The 21739-nt window shown below is 35.0% G+C and overlaps 1 long non-coding RNA gene across 2 annotated transcripts in view; it reads left to right on the forward strand.

The window, feature by feature from the left end:
• LOC127180645 (uncharacterized) overlaps positions 1–21434 on the forward strand; it is a 120289-nt gene extending 98855 nt beyond the window's left edge. Inside the window, exons 1-3 of one of the 2 annotated variants that reach the window (XR_007829677.1) lie at positions 16139–16287; positions 16889–17082; positions 20921–21434. This is a non-coding gene — a long non-coding RNA (uncharacterized LOC127180645). Of the gene's footprint in view, positions 1–16138; positions 16288–16888; positions 17083–20920 lie in introns of those variants that run through there. The other variant, XR_007829678.1, reaches the window with a different exon arrangement.
• Positions 21435–21739: the final 305 nt, after the last annotated feature.

The following is a 21739-nucleotide window of genomic DNA, read 5'->3' on the forward strand; positions in this document are numbered from 1 at the left end:
AAATATTAATATTAGCTAAAACTAATAGTATATGATACTGAACGTTTTACCAGTGATACTAACACAGGCTGTCAGTCGATTTTAAATTAATAAGATCAATTACATGATACGCTGATTATAACACAGAACATAATTAACTGGATTAATTTATTGCATTTTTAAAAAAAAAAATGAAATCACACAAAGTTAATATGTTAAACTGACAGCTTTAATTATTTCACACTAAATTAAGTACGGGAGATGAATTGTCTAAAAGCGCCATTAATATGCTCCTGGACATTGGCCTGTATACCACTTGAAATGTAGGTTTTGGGCCTTCGAGCTAACATAAAAACCCTCAGTCCACATGACAGACCCTTTGAAATTTCATTCTGCTTAATGGGAGGGTCAGTTTAATGTCAGTGAACATATAAAGTGCTCAAATCATTAAAAGCAACTGACCTGTTTCATGTTTAAATGAACGATCCTCTCACGCGCGGCCCGTCGCACATCTGAATTTCAATTATCGTTTAACACGTCTCTTGATTACATGATTGATATGACAGCCATAAGGTGCAAAGTCATTTCAGGTCAGGCTGATGCTTAACCAGCGATTGCAGAATCTTTCAGGTTTTTTCTTCGTTGTGCAAGTCACATTTAGCCCTCTCACACAAAGCACATCATCTGTGGTGCCTCGGCACGTCTCGCGTTGATTTACGAGCACATCCCAGACCTCTTTAATGTCACAGTAATGTGTCTTTTCGCTTCACAGCTCCTTTATACTCAACACAGCCACTATCAACCCTTCATGACATTTCTGAGTCTCTAACTGACTGCCTGCTGCTCCTGACGCGCTTACGCTCACAAACACGCACGTCTGTACCAAATTATTGCTCGTATTTGATGAAGAGTGCAAAAGCGTTGATGACATTTACAAATGTCATACGGTGATATCTTTACAGTAACAAAAATAGATATGCCGCATCCACGTGATGCAAGTCTTCAAACAGACACTCTTTTAACCCTGGTTAACCGAGAGTTAATCTGTCAATGTATCCGTCGACCTAATGGCTCGAACTGTCTATTCCTCATAACCAAAAAATCGAATCATACACTCAGTCAAATGGAAATTACTGTAATGTACGAAGAAGACCTACGATTGAACTCTTTCATATGTAAATTTCACTGTAGTCATCATTCTTGCAGAATGCATTGCATTACACTCTCATGAGCATCTATCATAATCATCTGACATATTCATTTTCATTGAGCGCGTGCTCATGCGTGTGCATTTGTCTATGCATGTGTGCGTTCGGGATCAGTAGCATTTCCTTCTCACCGAAGCTTCTCATTAATGTTTATTTATGTACATTTTTTTTATATATCACAAAGTGTTGGCTAAAATATGGATATGTATTGCCACATGAGTGATATATTCTTCCTTCAAAATCTTCCACTTTCTTTGTCAAAGCAAATGGTGTCTTTTTTGAAGGAAGTAAATTAGCTCAATTATTTAACTGAGCTTTTGTTGTCTTGCCGTTTTATAGACTTTTTAATAATCATCATTGTAAGAGCCAAGTCCTTTCAGCATGTTCCTGGCCTTGGTAAAGTTAAGAAAAATCAAATAAAATCAAAAGACATTTATCATGAACCAGAGAATATAACAGCTGAGTCAGTGTTTCCTATAGAATTGTGTTTTTTACACTATGAAAATATTCATTCATTCAAACTTGCAGCTTAGTAAGTGCGTCAAATGTTGATTAAGTAACCTGTCTGATTGATTCAATTCAATGAATGATATGGCAAACTGAATAACACTGAGAACTTTCAAACAATTTATTAAAAGAATCGACTGATAAGTATAATTCACAATCACTGGTTACCCTTCATGTTTCTATTGACAAATATAAAACAAACCAGTCAAAAGTAATTTGCTCAGCTTACGACGTCTCGCTGTGTCTTTTTGATTCACTAAAGAACCGGTTCTAAGAGTCATTTGTTTGTAAATCGAGCTAAATTTGACTCTCTGAGGTTTTGATTCATTAAAAGAATTGGTTCTTTATGCCAGCTTGTGAATCCAGCCTCAAGGTTTACAATGTGTGATTTTGATTCACTAAAAAGAATCAGCTGTTAAGACTCATTTGTTCGTGAATCAGCTTACGAAGTCTCGCTGTGATTTTCTGATTCACTAAAGAACTGGTCTAAGAGTCATTTGTTTGTAAATCGAGCTAATCTTGACTCTCTGTGGTTTTGATTCACTAAAAAAAGAACTGGCTCTTTGTGCCAGCTCGTGAATCTGTCCACAGTGTTCACGATGAGTGATTTTGATTCACTTAAAAGAATCGGCTAAGACTCATTTGTTCACAAATAAGTTTACGGCATTGTCTTTTTGATTCACTAAAGAATCGGTTCTAAGAGTCATTTGTTTGTAAATCGAGCTAAAACTGGTCTCTCTGTGGTTTTGATTCACTAAAAAAGAACTGGCTCTTTGTGCCAGCTTGTGAATCCGGCCCCAATGTTCACGATGTGTGATTTTGATTCACTTAAAAGAATCAACTGAGAAGACTCATCAGCTTACGGCGGTCTCGCTGTGTCTTTTTGATTCACTAAAGAACCGGCTTGGAAATTGGGTTACATTGGTCTTTCTGTGGTTTTGATTCACTCTTTGAGTCATTGTGAATTGCGTGTGTTCTCATGGTATGTTTTGAAATCCTGATTTGGGACGGAGCGGAGTCTCGGTTTATGTTTTTGATTCACTATAAGGAAGCGGCTCGAAAGAGTCGTTTGTTTGTGAATCGCACGTCACTGGTCGTGGTGTATGTTAGCCAGCCAGGCCTGTGATTTTTTTCACTAGTAACCCGCGAGGACACATTCAATACAGACTGCAAACTTACATTCAAAAATATGGTAAAATATGTTTAATCTTCTGTGGGGAACACTGACTTCTGAACGGGTGAGTCACATTTGAAGTGGTTTTAAAATGGTAGCATTAGCTTAGGTTACTGTATACCGTGCGCTACCCACGGTCTGTAGATAAGCACCCTAAAAAATCTGCTGTGTTGTGCAACTTCTAAAGACCCAAAAGGCTTTGTTTTGCTTTCCCAAGGTGAGATATGCCAAGTAACAATTTATTTGTCTCTACAGGGAATATGTCCAAGTCAGAAAGCTTGCTTTACTTGGAGTCTATAGCAGGTACCTGTTTATGAGCACTATCTGCATTGTGAAAAATACAAGTGAATGTTAATTGCACAGTAGGCCTTCATTGTTATATTTTTGTCCCATCTGGAAGCTCTGAATGATGATTGGTCAGGACTTTGCAACAAATGACCGCTAATTGAAATGGTGATTCGCATGACAGTTTAGAAATTAACAGCACATCTGTTATTCAATCACCCATTGAGTGCTCTGAGCAGCAATTAGCAGTCGTAATATTAATTTTAGCATTCATAATCTTGTTTTTTATCTGCTGTAAAGATTGTCCTATGTCTAATCGATGATCTTCCTTAATAAATTGTACTGTTTTGGAAAGCAGCTGTTAAAAAATGCAGACACCAAGTTAAAAAATATAGATCTGAGTGCACATTGATAAGTGGCCATTGTGCTTCCCTACGTACGCGACGTCAGCAGGCATGATATTGAAAACCGATCTCACCGGCATGTGACTCATTTTTCCTCTCCAAAATTCAGCCTCACACGCTCTGCGTGTCATTATCAAACGTGGGCAAAAATACAAATGGCAGCGACAAAAGGAAACCAGAAGATTGCTAATAGCACAGCACCACCTTGGGGTAGATGGTGAATCAGAGCACAGATTTAGGCACCGGTTTCTAACTCCTTGTTCATATCTTGAAAGAACGCCAGCCTCCCATGAGCCTGACTGTTCTCCGGCGCCAGTCTGTTCTCCCGGCACTGCGCTTTTGTCTAGCCCACGAGGCTTGCGCGTCTCTTTCTGTGCATAAACCAGTATGTGTGGTATGAGAAGAGAGCAATCACTCATCCGTCCGGAGGGAAATGTGAAATGGTGCTTGGGTTTGCTCAATGCAGGCAGGTATTAAAGGCAGACCCGGAGCCCCGGTCCCCTGAGCGATGATCTGCTCGGTCCTTCGGTATCCCACAATGCCCATGGGCTTGATAAAGCCCCTGTCCAATGTCAGCGTGCGCAATCTCACTCACAGATGAGTGTTATCTCCCCAGGGTCCCGTCACGTAATCTGTGTGAGCTATAAATGTGTTTGTGTTTTTCAGCAAAAGGTCTTGAACTACATTCTGTAATTTCCAGCATAGCAGCGGAGATAGATTTGAGATTTAGAGGAGATTTAGTCTGTGCTTCCTTTTGCTATTTCTAAACACGCACAAAAAGAGGGCAAGGAGCAACTATTATTTACCTGAAAAAAGTTATAAGTACAGGCAGGCACCTGTATGACCGTCACATTTTAACAATATATAATAATAATAAATACATACGCACGACCAGTCAGAAGTTTAGAATAATTACGTCTCCTATGCTCACCAAGGCTGTATTTATTTGACCAAAAATACCATAAAAAACAGTAATATTGTGAAATATTATTGCAATTTAAAGTAACCATTATATATTTGAATATATTTTAAAATAACATTTATTTCTGCATCATTACTCCAGTTTTCAGTGTCACATGATCCTTCAGAAATCATTCTGATTTGATGCTATTTATGATCAATTATTGGTGTTCAGTTATTATTAATGGTTATAATTATTATCAACATTGATAACAGGGTTTTTTTTAATCAATTTAGTGCATGTTTGCTAAATAAAAGTATACATATCCAAACTTTTTAATGATAGTGTATCATGGTTTCCACAAAAATGTTAAGCAGTACAACTGTTTTCAATTCTGATAATAATTTCTTGGGCAAAAATATTTATGAGATGTGAAAAACACTTAATTATTCCAAAGTTTTGACTGGTATTAGTTGTAGCAGTGATAGTAAATTTAATGAACAAGTTATTTATACATTAAATAATTATGTCACAAATATTTGTAGCAGTAGCCATGGGTCAAAATTAAAGATTTCTATTTTATGCCAAAAATCATTAGGATATTAAGTAAAGATCATGTTCGATGAAGATATTTTGTAAATTTCCTACCATAAATATATCAAAACTTAATTTTTGATTAGTAATATGCATTGCTTAGAACTTAATTTGCACAACGTTAAAGGCGATTTTCTCAAAATTTACACTTTTTTGCAACCTTAGATTCCAGATTATAACAAATCATACATCAATGGAAAGCTTATTTATTATGATGTATAAATTGACTGGTTTTGTGGTCCAGGGTCATATATTTCTACCATCACACGCCCGGCCCTATAGAGTCTTTAATCTGAACTTTGTCTGTTTGTTTTGCTTTCCAAGGTGAGATTCAAAGGTGAGACTTTCTTGTTGTAGACCAGCCAACACTTTCAAACAACCTCCCTTGGGTGAGAAAGAAAAATGAGTCCCCAACAATGGGATTCCCATCAGCTACAGGCGAGTAATTTGAGGAAATGTCATTATCAGACAACATAGGATGGCGCCCAACAGCGTGTGTCCCTATAAAGTAGCGTTCTAGAATGCTGCCACCTTGGTAAACTGTTGGTGATAAGTGCAGTACAATCGTCGCTTGATACGGACCATGAGAGCTTGGCTCATAACTGATGGAGAAATCTCTATTAAACTTAACGAAGGGAGCCAAACATCTGGGCATCATGTTTTAATTGACAGTTTGGTGCACGCGTTGGATGCGGCAACAGATTGTCCAATTTTTTCCTTTATCGCCCTCTCACACATGTTCTTATTCTGTCATGGAGACAGCTACGTTAATCTTAAAGGACTTAAGAATAATCATTGCCTAAAATAGAAGCGATTGTTTACTTCAGGTGCTAGTCTGTTAGGTGAGACCGCACAGTCTTTGGCAGTGTGATGTAGTTGCTAGATTTTAAACTCAGAAAGTCATTATTAGCATAATAAATCATGTTATGTAATATAATATAGAACTGACTCATTCTATAATTTAGGGAATATTTTATACAGCTGAGGTCAAAAAGTTCACATACACCTTGCAGAATCTGCAAAATGCTAATTATTGTACCAAAATAAGAGGGATCTTATTGCATATTATTTTTTTTTTATTTAGTACTGACCTGAATAATATATTTAACATACTGTAAAAGACGTTTACATATAGATTTTTAGTTTAGTGATAGTTGTTCATGAGTCCCTTGTTTGTCCTGAGCAGTTAAACCCTTTCCAACAATGACTGTATGATTGTAAGATCCATCTTTTCACACTCAGGACAACTGAGGGACTCATATGCAACTATTACAGAAGGTTCAAATGCTCACTGATGCTCCAGAAGGAAAAAAAAAAAACATGCATCATTGAAGATCAGGGTAGATTTAACTTATTTTGTCTTCTGGGAAACAAGTATCTTCTGTAGCTTCTGAAGGGCAGTACTAAATAATAATAATAATAATAATAATAATAATAATAAAAGATATTTGGGTAAAATAAGAAAAATTTACACATCTTTATTTTGTTCAAAAGTTTTCACCCCCTGTTTCTTAATGCATCATGTTTCCTTCTGGAGCATCAGTAAGAGTTTGAATCTTCTGTAACAGTTGCATATGAGTCCCTCAGTTGTCCTCAGTGTGAAACGATGGATTTCAAAATCATGCAGTCATTTTTTGGAAAGGGTTCAAATACACAAAATTGCTGAAAAGCCAAAGAATTTGTGGAACCTGAAGGATTTTTCTGAAGAATAGCGTGAAGTTTAACTGTTGAGGACAAACAAGGGACTCATGAACAACTATCTCACACACACACACACACATGTTTGTTTTTGTGAATTGTGGGGACTTTCCATAGACTTCTATAGTTTTTATACTGACAAAACGGTATTGTCTATCCCCTAACCCAACCCTAAACCTACCCTTTACAGAAAACATGTTTGCATCGTTACACTTTCAGATAAACATCATTTACTATTTTTAATAAATTTTTAATGGTTCCCACAATGTCAAAAATTTCAGGTTTTACTATCCTTGTGGGGACATTTGGTCGCCACAATGAAGCAAGAACAAGTACACACACACACACACACACAAAACAGCTGTGGATCATTCAGGTAACAACACAGTATTAAGAATCAAGTGTATGTAAACTTTTGAACAGGGCCATTTTTATAAACTCATCTATTATTTTCTTTTGTGGTCTATTTGTAAACGTCTTTTATTTGAAATATCTTATTCAGGTCAGTGCTAAATACAAAATAACATGCATTTTGTATGATTCCTCTTATTTTGGTAAAACAATTCACATTTTGCAGATTCTGCAAGGTGTATGTAAACGTTTGACTTCAACTGTATCAGGAAAAAAGTATAAACATGCTTTCTTAATAAAACAACTACTGGTTGCAGTTGATATATTTTATCTGCTAGTTGCCAAGTTTAATAATTAAACATCATTTTGATATTACACGGAAAAAGATTAAGTTATGGACAAACTGTATGGGTTGACATATAACATAGTTGACAGTTTTACCATTTCGACTCATAATTTCCATGGCAGGGCTTGTTTGGCCAACCACTGTTGTTTTCTTGACCAGGTTAACCTCAAAGCTTAATATTTATTTGAATTAAAGTCATAAAATATTGCAAACCATAACAACATACCCAATGTAGCTGACAGGCAATTAATAAACTCTTTGATGAAAGTTCATTGGAGATCAAGTATAGAAAAAAAAATGAAGTGGACATTTTCCATAATGTGTTCAAAATGTTTGGCATTTTCTTATTTGAAAGAATATTAAAATTAAACTCACCCTCTTTCTAAGGTATTTAAGGTATTTAAATACATTTACTGTAGATAATCTTGACTTTAACATTTTTTATTCATTATTTTAAACTCAAGGCTGAAACTGTAGTTCAAGGGTTATAAAATCAATTTTAAGCAAACCTGAAAATAGAGTGTACAAATTATATTTGTGATTATTACAGCATGCATTCTGTTATTTGATATAAGAAAATTGTTAGAAAAAATATGATTATCATCATTGGACATAAAGTGTACCCTAAATTACAAAATCACCAAAGTATTCTGCTATTTTAACATTTTAAGATAGTTAAAATGTCCTATTATCATTGAGGAAAATTTCATCAGAAAATTGTGTGACAAAGGAGAACGAAAATATCCCGAGATGAATTAATGTTGACTCTTTCGCTTCATGTGAAGTTACTGTTGAGCATTACTAATTATAATTTCATTTTCCCCCATCTCTGCCCCATGTGGCATTCAGATTTATTTCGAAAGAGCATTTGCATCTCAGAGCACTGCTCATGCAAAATAATCTAAAAAACATCAAGCAAGCAGAGCCTTTGTGTGACTGAAAGACACATTTTCTCGTCGATTAATCTACAGACTTCATTGTGTCCAGACCACTGCGGTTCAAAGCTAAGCATTTTGATTCCAGGCACGAATAAACAGCAAAGTTAAGTAAAGTTATCCTTTTGATCCAAAACTAGAAGTGTTATGCTTTATCATTCACAGATGGGGATTAGAAGGCATTTGGTGTTTTTCCACGGGATTAGCACAAGCGTTTACTCGTAATGGCTGCTTCTGCTCTTGCATTTGCTGTGTTCGTTTACGCTAATATCCGAAGAGGCTGGTCCTGACTGAGGAAGGTCACTTTCAGCAGAGTTTGTGTCCCGCAGGTTCTTATAGGTTATACCTTGCAGCAATGTTTGCACAATCTGGCTAGGTATGGGAGTTTGTTGGTTTTCCATTTCTGCTGAAATTGTCAGAGCTGGGTGGAGAAATGGGGAAAGATTGCGTTCTTAATTTGTGTACAGTAAGGCCGTAAGGGTCAAAAAGTAAGTTTTGTTTCTTCTAAGTTCTTTGTGCAGACTAGAACAGCCTGTACTCCTTTCTAGCAGGTTTTGCTTGTACTTTCTTGTCTCTCTGGGAAGGTTACATTTGCTGAGTCTTAACATTGTCAGGATGTATTTCTTAGCGTTGGGTTGCTCTTGGTGTCAGCTGTTCTGTTCTTTGTATTCTCTCAGTTTGAAGCAATAGTTTTCTCCAAAATCAAAGCATTTAAAGGTAAAGCAGGCGATTTTGGACAGCAAGCTAGGTTTGAAAGCATAACATCCCACCATCCTTCCAAATCACTCTCCAAAGCCATACCTCCTTTAAAACACATGAACAGGCAGCCTATCATAGCCCTTGGAGATTTTATGGTCCTATGCCTTCCACAAACAATATAAATTAGTGATGACTGCTTTTGAAACACTGCTTCATGAAGCTTCAAAAGTGCTTCAGATCGCTTATCAACACGATTTTTGTAAAGGATGCTTTGTTATGTCATAACTGTTTTGAAACGTTTCGAAATTTCAGTGGTTTGCCATTGGGGGCAATCTCGGTGAACCCGTGAATCATGCCAGTTCATTAAGATCTCTTAGTGGCAAACCATTGAACCAGCGTCTATAGTTTTTACCTGATGTCAGATCAGTTTAATCAATGTAGACATTTTGAACGAGACATTTGTGTAATTAAAGGGATGAGTATAGTTAATAGTCTCTTATTGACCTGTTTATACCAGCTCTCCATAAACAAACAAAACAAGCCCTGCAAATGAATAATAATAATAATAAATAAATAAAAACCACACAGACTCTTCATATTTAATGGTATTTTATGATTTTAATTGCATTTGACATGTTATACTTTCAATAAAACATTTGCAATGCATTTGTAGATGTTTTTATAAAATGTTTTATGCATGTTTTGGTCTAAGTTTTTGTTGCATTTAAACACTTTTGACCAGCAGGCGTCACTAGCATGTGGTGTTTCGAGCGATTCGAAACAGCGAATCATTTTGCAGAGCAAAAAATTATTCTTTTTATTTATGCTAAATAGAGTGGCGTCAAGTGTTGCCGAACTAAATTGTGGATCTGTTGCGTCGCGCCACTGGTGTTGCTCGCAGCAGAAGTTGAAAACGTTTCAATTTTTCAAGCACCAATGCAGGCGTCAGCCAATTAGATCACCTTATCCAAATACCCTAATGAGACGCTAGCCAATCCCAATCATGCAACACCAGAAAAATAATGTGATTGGACAGTTGCGTCATCACCAAGCTTCAGACATGCCCTCTGTCAAGCATCAACGTTAAGGCGTCAGTGTTAACGCTTCTCATTTATTTTGAATGGGTGACGTCATTCGTTCCCAAACTGAATTGTGGATTTGTTGCAATGTGCCGGTGATGTTACTCACGTCAGAAGTTGAAAAATTTTCAACTTTTTCCAGCACTAACATTGGCGTCAGCCAATCAGATCGCCTTATGCAAAAACCCTAGTACAGACACTATAGCCATTCCCATTTATGCAACACCAGAAAAGTAATGTGATTGGACAGTTGCATCATCACCAAGCTTCAGACGCCCTTTGTCAAGTGTCGACATTACAGCTTCTGTGTTAATGCTTCTCATTTACTTCGAATGGGTGACACAGTGCGCTCCCGAACTGAATTGTAGATTTGTTGCGATGCGCCACTGGCGTTGCTCACGGCAGAAGTCAGAAAACGTTCAACTTTTGAAGCGCCAACATTGGCGTCAGCCAATCAGATCACCTTAGGCAAATAGCTTAGCACAGACGCTAGCCAATCGCTTTCATGCAACATCAAAAATGTAATGTGATTGGGTGTTGTCACTATAATGGTCGCATCAGCACCAAGCTTTAGATACACCCTCCATCAAGCGCAGACGCCGACCAAAGCATGTGATATGTATTTTAGAAATATTTTATGGTACAGAATAAATCTCCATCCACTTTGGAAAAGTTTAAAAAAGAGGTCAAATTTTAATCAGCCTTATTTTGTTCCAATTTTGTTCTTCTGTGGAAGATATTGTCGTAGAAGATAAATGTCTTAGTGTACAACAGAAGCCTATGCTAACCAAAATTAGCATTTTAGGTGAATTATCCCTTTAATATTATGCAAAATAAGAAGAAAGAAAATATTAGAGGGTTGGAACAGACATTAATTTGGAACTATTCCCATTTTGCGTTCTTGTTTGCCCACTTTTACTGTTGTTTCAATCCAGTCTCTTAATCATTTCCCTGTCTTTAGAATAATACTCAGTCTAATTGGGTTTCTATTCTGGTACTTCTCGAAAGATAACCGTGAATGCCCTGACATTTTACATTTTTATGCATTTGGCAGATGCTTTTATCCAATGCAACTTGCACTGCATTCAGAATATACATTTTATGAGTTAATACATTTGCTGTTTTAGCTACAGGATGCTGATATCCTAATGAGAAGGCTTTTGCATGTATTTTGGTTGGCTTTATCTAAGGCCAGTGCTTAAGCTTATGTGAATACAGACTTTAATAGACACTTCTTGGATTTTTTTTTTGTCATAATTCCATTTTTATGATGCTTTTTACTTCCTACTTACAGTATGAAGTGTATTTTTGCAAATCCTACTCCATTGGAGATTGTTTTGTGTACACTAGACCTCACATCTATAAACCACAATGTGCTGTGCAACAAATTCTGGGTTTTTCAGCCAGGTTTGCATTGGGAGGTCAATTTGATTCTCTTTATGAATTCAAGAAGACTCTTCTGTAACCTTGTTGAATTTTGCACTAGTGCTTATGTTTAAACTAAGCTTGATATGGTTTTCAGTATATATTCTACGGGTGTAATTTAAAACGCAATTCGCCGTCTTCACATCCAGGTTGTTATTTGCTGCTTTTTAAGGTTAACTCGGACGGCTCACATCTGATAGAAGATGTGCAGGAGGTCAAGATGCTGGAAATCAGCAATCTTCTTGAGAATCTAGTAGAGTCAGATCGACTGCTGAATAAGTGTTCTTCGCCAGTTCTCTCAGCCACCCTCCCTTTCCTCGTTCTCTTTTCAGTGCCAGGTAGCTCATGGCACCGCATGACGCTGTGTGAGCTCCATCTGTTTGGCGCATGGCTGGTGACAAACTGCGAGAGAGGAGGCCTAGTCAGTCGCTGTGGGTTGCACTGCGGTGGAACCAATCGGCACCTTCCCACACGGCCCAAAGAGAAAGCCCCCCGGGAAACCCTTCAACACGCCCAGCCCACAACCCAACACACAGTTTGTGCTCTGCAAAATGTAGAGCCAACTTTTACAACCCTGACTTCACCAACCAAAAAATGAGGGCAGCACAAAATGAAATCCTGAAGGACCAGAAAGATATATATTCAAGAAACAACTCAAAATTTGCTGATGCTGATTTCTACTCTTTGTTGCAGTCCTCGTTCGAAAGTAAATTTGGATAAAAGTGTCTGCTAAATGCATAAATATAAATAAATAATGACTTAAATTTTGGTCTATAACCAAATAAAGTTATAAATGGCTTGTGGAAATACACAAGTTCTGTGACTTTGTGGACTATTTATATGGTGCTTTTTATTTTATTTTATTTTATTTCTCCAAAACTCTGGAATGCACTACCTACTCATTAGATAAGCTCAGCCTTTTAATTTATTTAAATTGTATTCTAAGACAAATTCTGTGATTTTGTGGTCTGTTTATATAATGCTTTTATTTATTTATTTATTTATTTATTTATTTATTTATTTTTTTGTGGAGTATTTATGTGGGTTTTTTATTTTATTTTTTTTATTTTTTCCAAAACTCTGGAATGCACTACTTACGCATATTAGATAAGCTCAGTCTCTTAATTTATTTAAATTGTATCTCAAGACAAATTCTGTTTTTTTATTATTATTTTTATTATTATTATTAGCACTGATTTTTTTATTTATGTATTTATTTGTGGAGTATTTATGTGGGGTTTTTTATTTTATTTTATTTTATTTTTTCCAAAACTCTGAAATGCACTACTTACACATATTAGATAAGCTCAGTCCCTTAATTTATTTAAATTGTATCTCAAGACAAATTCTGTGGATTTGTGGTCTATTTATTCAATTTAATCTTATTTTATTTTATTATTTTATTTTAATTTAATTTTTTAAAATTATTATTAATTTCTCCAAAACTCTATAATGCACTATCTTCTCATATCAGATAAGCTCTTAATTTATTTATTTATTTTTTTTTTTTTTTTTCATTTAGATGCTTCTTTAAAGGTGCTATGTAAAATTATCAAAGTTATTATCTTTTTTCATGTCCTGTTTGAGTTTGCATGATCCCTATGACATACTGAATGAGTAATTGCCGCATTAAGATTCTTTAAAAGTTCCTTTTTGTTCGACAGAAAAAAAAATCAAACTTGAGTTTGAAAGGACACGAGGGTGAATAAATAGACATCATTTTCATTCTGTACGAACTGTTCCTTCAAACTCTGAATTAGATCCATTGTTGCAGTTCTGATCTTGTCATTTGTGCCTAGGCTTAGTCAGTTTCTGTATCTAATGACCAAAAACCCTTCACAACAGCTCAGTTACTAAGAGAAAGCCTACTGTCCTACTGTCACCTCTACTTTTGACAACAAAAGACGACATTAGCTCAATCTCTGTTGAGTTTTCCCTTCTCTTTGTGTCGTGTCTGACTGACTTAAAGCAGTTTAAGCTTAATAAGTAATTATGTTGTCAAAACAGGCCTTTTTTCTTGAACTGCACTGTTTCTGTCTACTTTTTTTCTTCTAAACTCATCATTTTGGCTATTAGCATAATTCTTATTACTCCAAACACGCACATATCCTTGCATTGTTCTCATTACAGAGCCGGAGCCCTTTTAATGTGTGAGATCACCGCTCTGATGTGTGGAGAAACAATTAGCTGTGATCCGCTCCAGTCTCCATTCAGTAATGGGCATGTGGATTTGATTGGCAGAGTAAAAGCAGGAATAATGTGTTCGGAGAGGAAATGAGTAAACATGAGAGGACGGTGACGGAGGGAAGACAAGGAGGTGTAGACCAAGTGTCTGGGCAAATGGAGTCAAGCTGCGATGACGCTTTTTATAAATGGTTTGCCATTAGAGTGTAACATCTTGATTACTGTTTTTTCCTTTCATCAGTTTTAGCTCAAAATGAAAGTTTAGTTGAGTTTATTTATACAAGCTGAAGCTCAGTGTTGGTCACTGAACCTTGCCGCTCAGGACAATGCTGCATCCACCAACTGTGATTTAAATTTCACGAACCATTTCTTATACAGCACGCTGACCTTTCACAACACCATTTATGACATTTACTTGATGTACAATCATAGATTTTATTGTACATTGTTCTCCGGTTCATCATCAGCAGCCTGTGTAGAAACTCTTTATTGCTAGTTCTGTATTCTGTGTGTGTGTGTGTGGTCTTTAGTGGTGCGCAGGAAAACGGCATTAATGCAACTCTACTTTGCACATCATGCTAATCAATGCTAAGTTGCTGATTTTTTTTTTTTTTATTGATTTTTTTTAAACACATCCAAGGTTGCTTCTGTCATTCTGTCGATCATTCTATCTATCGTTCTGTCTGTTGTTCTATCATCTGTCTGTCTGTCTGTCTGTCTATATATTGTTCTATCATTCTATCGATCATTCTGTCGATGACTATATCGTTTTATCTATCGTTCGGTCTCTTTTAGATCTATCTCATCTATCTATTTTAAATAGATCTATCGTTTTATCTATCATTCTGTCATTCTGTAATTCTATCATTCTAGCTCTTTTAGATCTATTTATCGTTGTCGTTCTATTGTTCTAATCTCTCTATCTACCTATCTGTCTGTCTGTCTATCTATCTATCTATCTATCTATCTATCTATCATTCTGTCGTTCTATCATTCTATTGATCTATTGTTCTATCGTTCTATCTATCGTTCTGTCATTCTGTCATTCATTCTGTCTATTTCATTCTATCGTTCTGTCTATTGTTCAATCTATCATTCTATCTATCGTTCTATCATTCTGTCGTTCTATTGTTCTATCGTTCTATCTATCGTTCTGTTGTTCTATCTATCTATCATTCTATCGTTCTGTCTGTTGTTCTTTCATTCTATCATTCTACCTATTGTTCTATCATTCTATCATTCTATCTATCGCTCTCTCATTCTATTGTTCTATCATTCTATCGTTCTATCTATCGCTTTATCTGACGTTCTGTCTATCGTTCTGTCATTCTGTCTATCCTATTGTTTGATCTATCTTTCATTTTATCATTCTACCTATTGTTCTATCATTCTATCTATCACTCTCTCATTCTATTGTTCTATCATTCTATCGTTCTATCTATCGCTCTATCTGACGTTCTATCTTTATCATTTCTGACTCTTTACTTATTTCACTGTTATTGTTTTTTTTTTGTTTTTTTTTAAGTATTCTGATTTTTATGTAGTCACATATGACTATGCTAAATTAATTTGATCCATTTAGATGTTTTACTTAAACAGCTTATTAAAATTTGAAGCACTTTAGAGAAAAAGTAGAAAAATCATTTACATTGAACCTTGCGACTGACTTACTGATTTTTGTTTTGTATTTCACTTATTATATTTATTTCATTTATTTATTATAGACTGTTTTGTTTATTTAATTTATTATGTATATTTATAATTTATTTGATTGATTACTTTTTTATTTGAACAGTCATTGCAAGGAAACAACTGCAAGAAAATAAAAAATCTATTGATACTTTATTTTTGTGCATGGTTCACTGTTTATGATGTTTTTAATTATATAATTATGCTTTACTTACATTCACAGAGAAAACTAACTTTCACAATCCATTCGGGGCTAAATTATGATTTCTTTTACCTTGACACTGAACATTCAGCAGTGTTTCAGAGTAGTGCAGAAAATACACTCAACATACTCAAAAATTTATACCGTTTGACAGATTTTTACCTCACCCACCCCAAATCCTAGGTAAGAAAACATGAGCAAAACATCATAGCCTTCAGCAACTGTGACTGTGAGTTATTGTAATGTGTGAAGAGGTAGATTAGTCCACTGTTTAACAAAACCATGGCAACAGCCTGCAAATAGCCCTCACGCTGATCCGTCGATTGACTTGCTAAGTTCAGCATGTGGTGGGAAAATGAAGTGTGTTACACACACCACCCTGCCAACCCGCTTCACCCCTGCCAGAACAATCTAAGAGCTCGGTTCCCCCGAGTTCATTTTCCTGGAGGCATTTTCGTCTCAGCGAGGTGGATGTCGGCAGGTGAAACAATCAGCGGTTGGTGGATGGACAGGATTTAAATGAGATGACAAAGCAATTCTTCACTTCCTTGCTGCAAGCTGTCTAAATAAGTGGAGTCGGAGTTGCTACCCATCTGAAAAATGACACATCTGAGAGGAGGGTCAAAAGTCAGTGTTATCTTAAAAAATGAGCATGTTATGTCTGTAATCGGATAAACATAAACATATTTTTAAGTGTAGCAGGATTGCAAGGGAAAAATATCTTGGAGCAAAGGTTAAGCTGTTATTTTTTTGATGAAACATAAATGCAAATATTGCTTAAATGTATATGTATATATTCTTTTTTTTACATATGTTGTGCATTATAAACATCTGCATTTGACAAATTTGAGATGCATGTTAATTCTGGGTGTAAATTTCAATCGGTCTTGACAGATCACTTGTGATCATATAACTGTAGACGAATGTAAACAGGGCAAATTAGACCAATAACTTATATTAATAAAAGTAACTAAGGTCATTGTTGATTTCTTGTAAACAACAGAGAAATACTGAACACCACTCCAAAGCACCAGCTGGGAAAGCCACCTGTTTCAAAACATGTTTTCTTTTTAAATCTGCATCCAGTTAGTTATTTTAGAACGTGTTATGCCTCAGTGAGTACTATGTTGAGAACTTTACAGCAACATAAATAATACAAAATGCTTAGAAAAGATCTCGCACAAGATTGGCAAAGGCTCACGCTTCTCACACCTTTTGTTTTTGGCAGGTTGGCACCTTGGTGATGCGTAGGACAACCAGTATGGCACAGTAATTGGCTGCGCGTCGTGACATCGACTCGGCTGCCGCCCAAAGAGAAAGCCAGAACACCCACATGATTTCTCGAATCAAACACAGAGCACTGTGGAGATCGGCTGAGGATTATTTCATTAAAGCCATAATCCCTTCCGAAGCGTCTAGGAGGTCAGTTCCGTGAGCGTGTCCACTGTTATCATTTTTGCATGCATTTCAGTGTCGGTTGTGTCCGCTGAAAACATTAGTATACCAATCCAGGCTCACTGAAAATACGTGGGGGGTGGGGGTAATTAAAGGAATAGTTCACCCTAAAATGCAAAAAACCTGTCATTAATTACTCACCCCCATGTTGTTCCAAACCTCTAAGACCTTCATTTCATCTTCAGAACACAAATTAAGATATGTTTGATGAAATCCGAAAGCGTTCTGATTCTCCGTAGTCAGCAACGCAACTGACACATTCAAGGCCCAGAAAATTAGTAAAGACATTTTTAAAATAGTCCATGTGACATTAGTGATTCAACCTTAATTTTAAAAAGCTGCGAAAATATTAACCTTTTTTCGGACGTGCCGTGATACGCATAACAACCAACATAATAAAATGCTACAGTCACGCTTAACTTTAACTTTTAAGTTTCAGAGAAAATTAAACATGCTATTTAGCACCAGACATGGGAGATTTCTCTTGAAAACTGCAGTGAAACATGCTACAAACAGTGTAATATTTCGCAACCACTGCATGCGTCGTAGTACTCTTGTAAACACTCAGCGTAGACTGAAAGGAAATTGTTGCATAAAATCGTTATTTTTGTTTTCTTTGTGCACAAAAACTATTTTTGGGTCCCTATTGGAATTGCTCCGTTTATTATTTACGTTTGTTGTTGTACATATCACGGCACATCCGGAAAAAGTTTCATGCTCTGTCCATTTGAAATGAACATACTATTTATGGCACACCCTACCCTAAAACTAATCAACAGTGTTAACTAAAGCAAACATGAGTTCAAAATGCATTACATGAAACAAAACATGCCATTTTAGCTTGCTTTTGCAAATGTTTAAGCCCTTTTATTATGATTCACACAAGTACCGGGTGCGCTACCAAGCAAGTTTACCACATCAGAAAACCATACATATGAAGCCAACTATGTGATGCAAACATCAAAATGCATTGGTTTACACATCATGCACTAAAGTAAAAGTGTTCTGAGATCATAATAAACACATGTGCAAGAAACCATGCAAAAGAAGTCCTTATTAATCAATAATTAGCTGCCTAATCATAATTTGTGTGAATTACAGTGAATTGTACGTATAGGTACATTTTTTTTAAGAAATGTGGGAAGAGTCTGGGTTCCGTTACTATATAATTGTCTTGCAAAATTGTCTTGCATTTTGTGAACTTAACATCATCAAGCTTTCAGGATATTGTGCTTTATATTATTATCTGACCCTGAGGTCTTTAGCAATACTGTGCCTTTAGTGAGTAATTACAATCTCGTATCCTGTCTAAACACAATCACAGGAACATATATGTATTTCATATAAGTTATTGATTCTGCAAGAATTGCTGTTTTATATTGGTTAGAAATACATACTCCTCCAGGGAAAAAATATACACTTTTTAGGGGTGAATGCACTGAAAATCAATTGCAGGACTTATTTGTACATGCTGCCTGCATTGTTTAAGTGCCCAATGCACTAAAATTAGGAAATGGAGCAAATTTATTTACAAATTCAGCACTGAAACTCTTCTTCATCTTACAGGTCATTACTGAGTTCTAGGTTGTGTTGCTATGTTGCGACTTTACTGGGACCGTAATGCATGAGTCAATCTGCATTTCAGCCTGTAGAATAGTCTCTTTAAAATGCCAAAAGTGCAGCGTACGTCTGGACGTGTGCCCGGTTATAATGCTGTCCTCTATCATTTGATCATCAGCAGAATTACTGCTGCCATGATCAATAGGAAATTTGCACAAACATCTCTTTTAAACAATTTTTGTTTACTGACTGATTTATGTAGGTGGAATTACTGCAATGCTAATTGGAAAAATACTGTGTGTGTTTTTCTAATAAGGCACAATTTACAATGGGACAGAAAAGTGGTAAGTAAATTGGATACTGGTTTTTTGCTGAAATGATGCATGCAAAAGTGCCTTGAAATGGTTTATGCATTTTTGCCTCTGTGTCAGATATTTGTTGAAAACTGATTTCTGACTTTATTGCATTGTTTTCAGCTTTGTTTATTGATCTTGTACTCTGTCGTGCAGATAAATGGTGATCAATGATTTGCAGTCTTGACATTCGCAGATGTATTACAGATGCTACATATCCTTAACATTTCAGCATCCAGTAAATATATAAATAATAAATAAATGTGTGATTATATCAATTATATGTAATATTTAGAATATTAGAATGATTTCAGAAGGATCATGTGACACTGGAGTAATGATGCTGAAAATTTTGATTTTTTTTTTTTTTTTTTTTTTTGATCACAAATAAATTACATTTAAATGTTTATTTTAAATTGTAATAATATTTCACAATATTACTGTTTTACTGTATTTTTAATCAAATAAATGCAGCCTTGTCGAGCATAAGAGACATCCTTAAAAAAATAAAATAAAATAAAAAATCATAATTATTACAAACTTAGTATCAATTTATATACATTTTTTTTTAATGAACAATGTAAAAAAAATTGAGTCAGCTTAAAATAATTTGTTAGCTGGCCTTAAAATTTTAAGTTTAGTCAACTTGAAATGTTAAGTTGTACTAAGTGACAACTTAGGAATTTGAATTGATTCAATGTAAAATTTTAAGGTAGCTGGGTAACAAGCCTAGTTTTTAAATTTAATAAAGCAATTTTTATGTTTAGTCAAATCAAATATCTAAGTTGTAACTTAGTACAACTTAACATCACAATGTTGACTAAAAAAAGTTTTTTTTGAGTTGACTGAACCTAAAATTTTAAGGCAGCAGGGTAACATATTACATCATATATATATACACTACCGTTCAAAAGTTTGGGGTCAGTAAGACTTGTAATAGTCTTTAAAGAAGTCTCTTATGCTCATCAATGCTGCATTTATTTGATTAAAAATATAGAAAAAAAAACAGTAATATTGCAAAATGTTTTTACAATATAAAATAATGTTTTTTTATTTTAACATACTTTAAAATAGAATTTATTCCTGTGATGAAATGCTGAATTTTTATCAGCTGTTACTCCCAGTCTTAAGTGTCACATGATCCTTCAGAAATCATTCTAATATGCAGATTTATTATTAGAATGATCAATGTTGGATAATATCAACAGTTGTGCTGCCAAATATTTTTTGGAACCTGTGATGTTTTTTTTTTTTTCAGGATTCTTTCATGAATAACAAGTTTAAAAAGTACAGTGTTTATTCAAAATATAAATATTTTATAACAATGTAAATTATTTATTATTAACTTTTAATAAACTTTTAATTATTGACTTAATACATCCTTGGTGAATAAAAGTATTAATTTATTAAAAAAAAAAAAAAAAAGAAACAATAAAAATGTACTGACCCCAAACTTTTGAACGGTAGTGTGTGTATGTGTATATATATATATATATATATATATTTTTTTTTTTTTTTTTTTTTTTTTTTTTTTTGCTGGTGTATGCCTCTTTATGTCTGCATAGTACATTACATGTACCTGATATTGTATCACATTGTGATTTATTTTGTGTCATAGAATAATGATATTATCCAATATAATTGCAGCAATACATACAAGTAGCATCAATAGAAACAGACAAGCTTTTGACTCTCATTTCTGTCATGCTGCAGTGTTATGAAAGCAATAAACCACTGGAAGCCATGTACTATGATTTTACGTGTTGAAACTAATAAAGTCCAGTTTGTCAAAGAGAAAAAAAAAACAATCTGACATGGTGCACAGGATGTAGGAAGAGTTTTTTTTTTTTTTTTTTTTTTGAGAGTAAATGATTGTGAGCTTTTTTCTTAAGGAGTTGATACCTGAAGGAAAGCTGGGCGGCAGCTGAAATCAGCACATCTGAGGTCATGTCATGGCAGCTAATGACTGAGACAGGTGGGATCAGCTCAACAGACTTCAGGATGACGCAAAAGCAGCTCACGGATTGATTCGGTTGAAAAATACAGATCGCAGATCGACAGCACAGACCGGATGTCACGGACTACATCTGCAGCCCTCTGTAGCCAAGTCTTACTGACAGAAGTTTGCATAAATGCTGTGATTTAGACTGGAAGTGAATGGAAACTATCCAACTATCCATAACTATCCATGTTCAATTAATTTTCCATAGGAGATTTCACTGGGTTTTATGGAATTAAAAATAGAGCAAGACATGCAAGGAACTCACACTTTGTTATGTGTACTTTGTGCTGTTGTCATTTTTTGTCACTTTTTATGTTTCTGTTTAGCTTTCATTTATTTGTAATTTATTATTTTTCAGTACTTCAGTAATTTTTGTCCTTAAACATATATATTTTTTTCAGTTAGTTATCAAGGCAAAATGTCACCTTGCTGACATTTATGGTTTTTATTTATTTTTATTTATTTATTTAGTTGAATTTTCCTCCCAATATTTTTTTAATTTATTTATTTTTGTTTTTTAGTACTTCAGTAATTTCAGTACTTAAACATTTGTTTTTAGATGCACAAAATCAGTTTAACAATTCACAAAATCTAACCAAATTAAATTAATTAAATATCAAACTAAATTATAGCACATTCATTTGTGGTCATTTTTGTTCAGGTACCCTAAAAATCAAAAGACAGAAATGCGATATAATTAATAGACATC

The sequence above is a fragment of the Labeo rohita genome, chromosome 18 (genome assembly GCF_022985175.1).
Source record: "Labeo rohita strain BAU-BD-2019 chromosome 18, IGBB_LRoh.1.0, whole genome shotgun sequence".
Taxonomy (NCBI): Eukaryota; Metazoa; Chordata; class Actinopteri; order Cypriniformes; family Cyprinidae; genus Labeo; species Labeo rohita.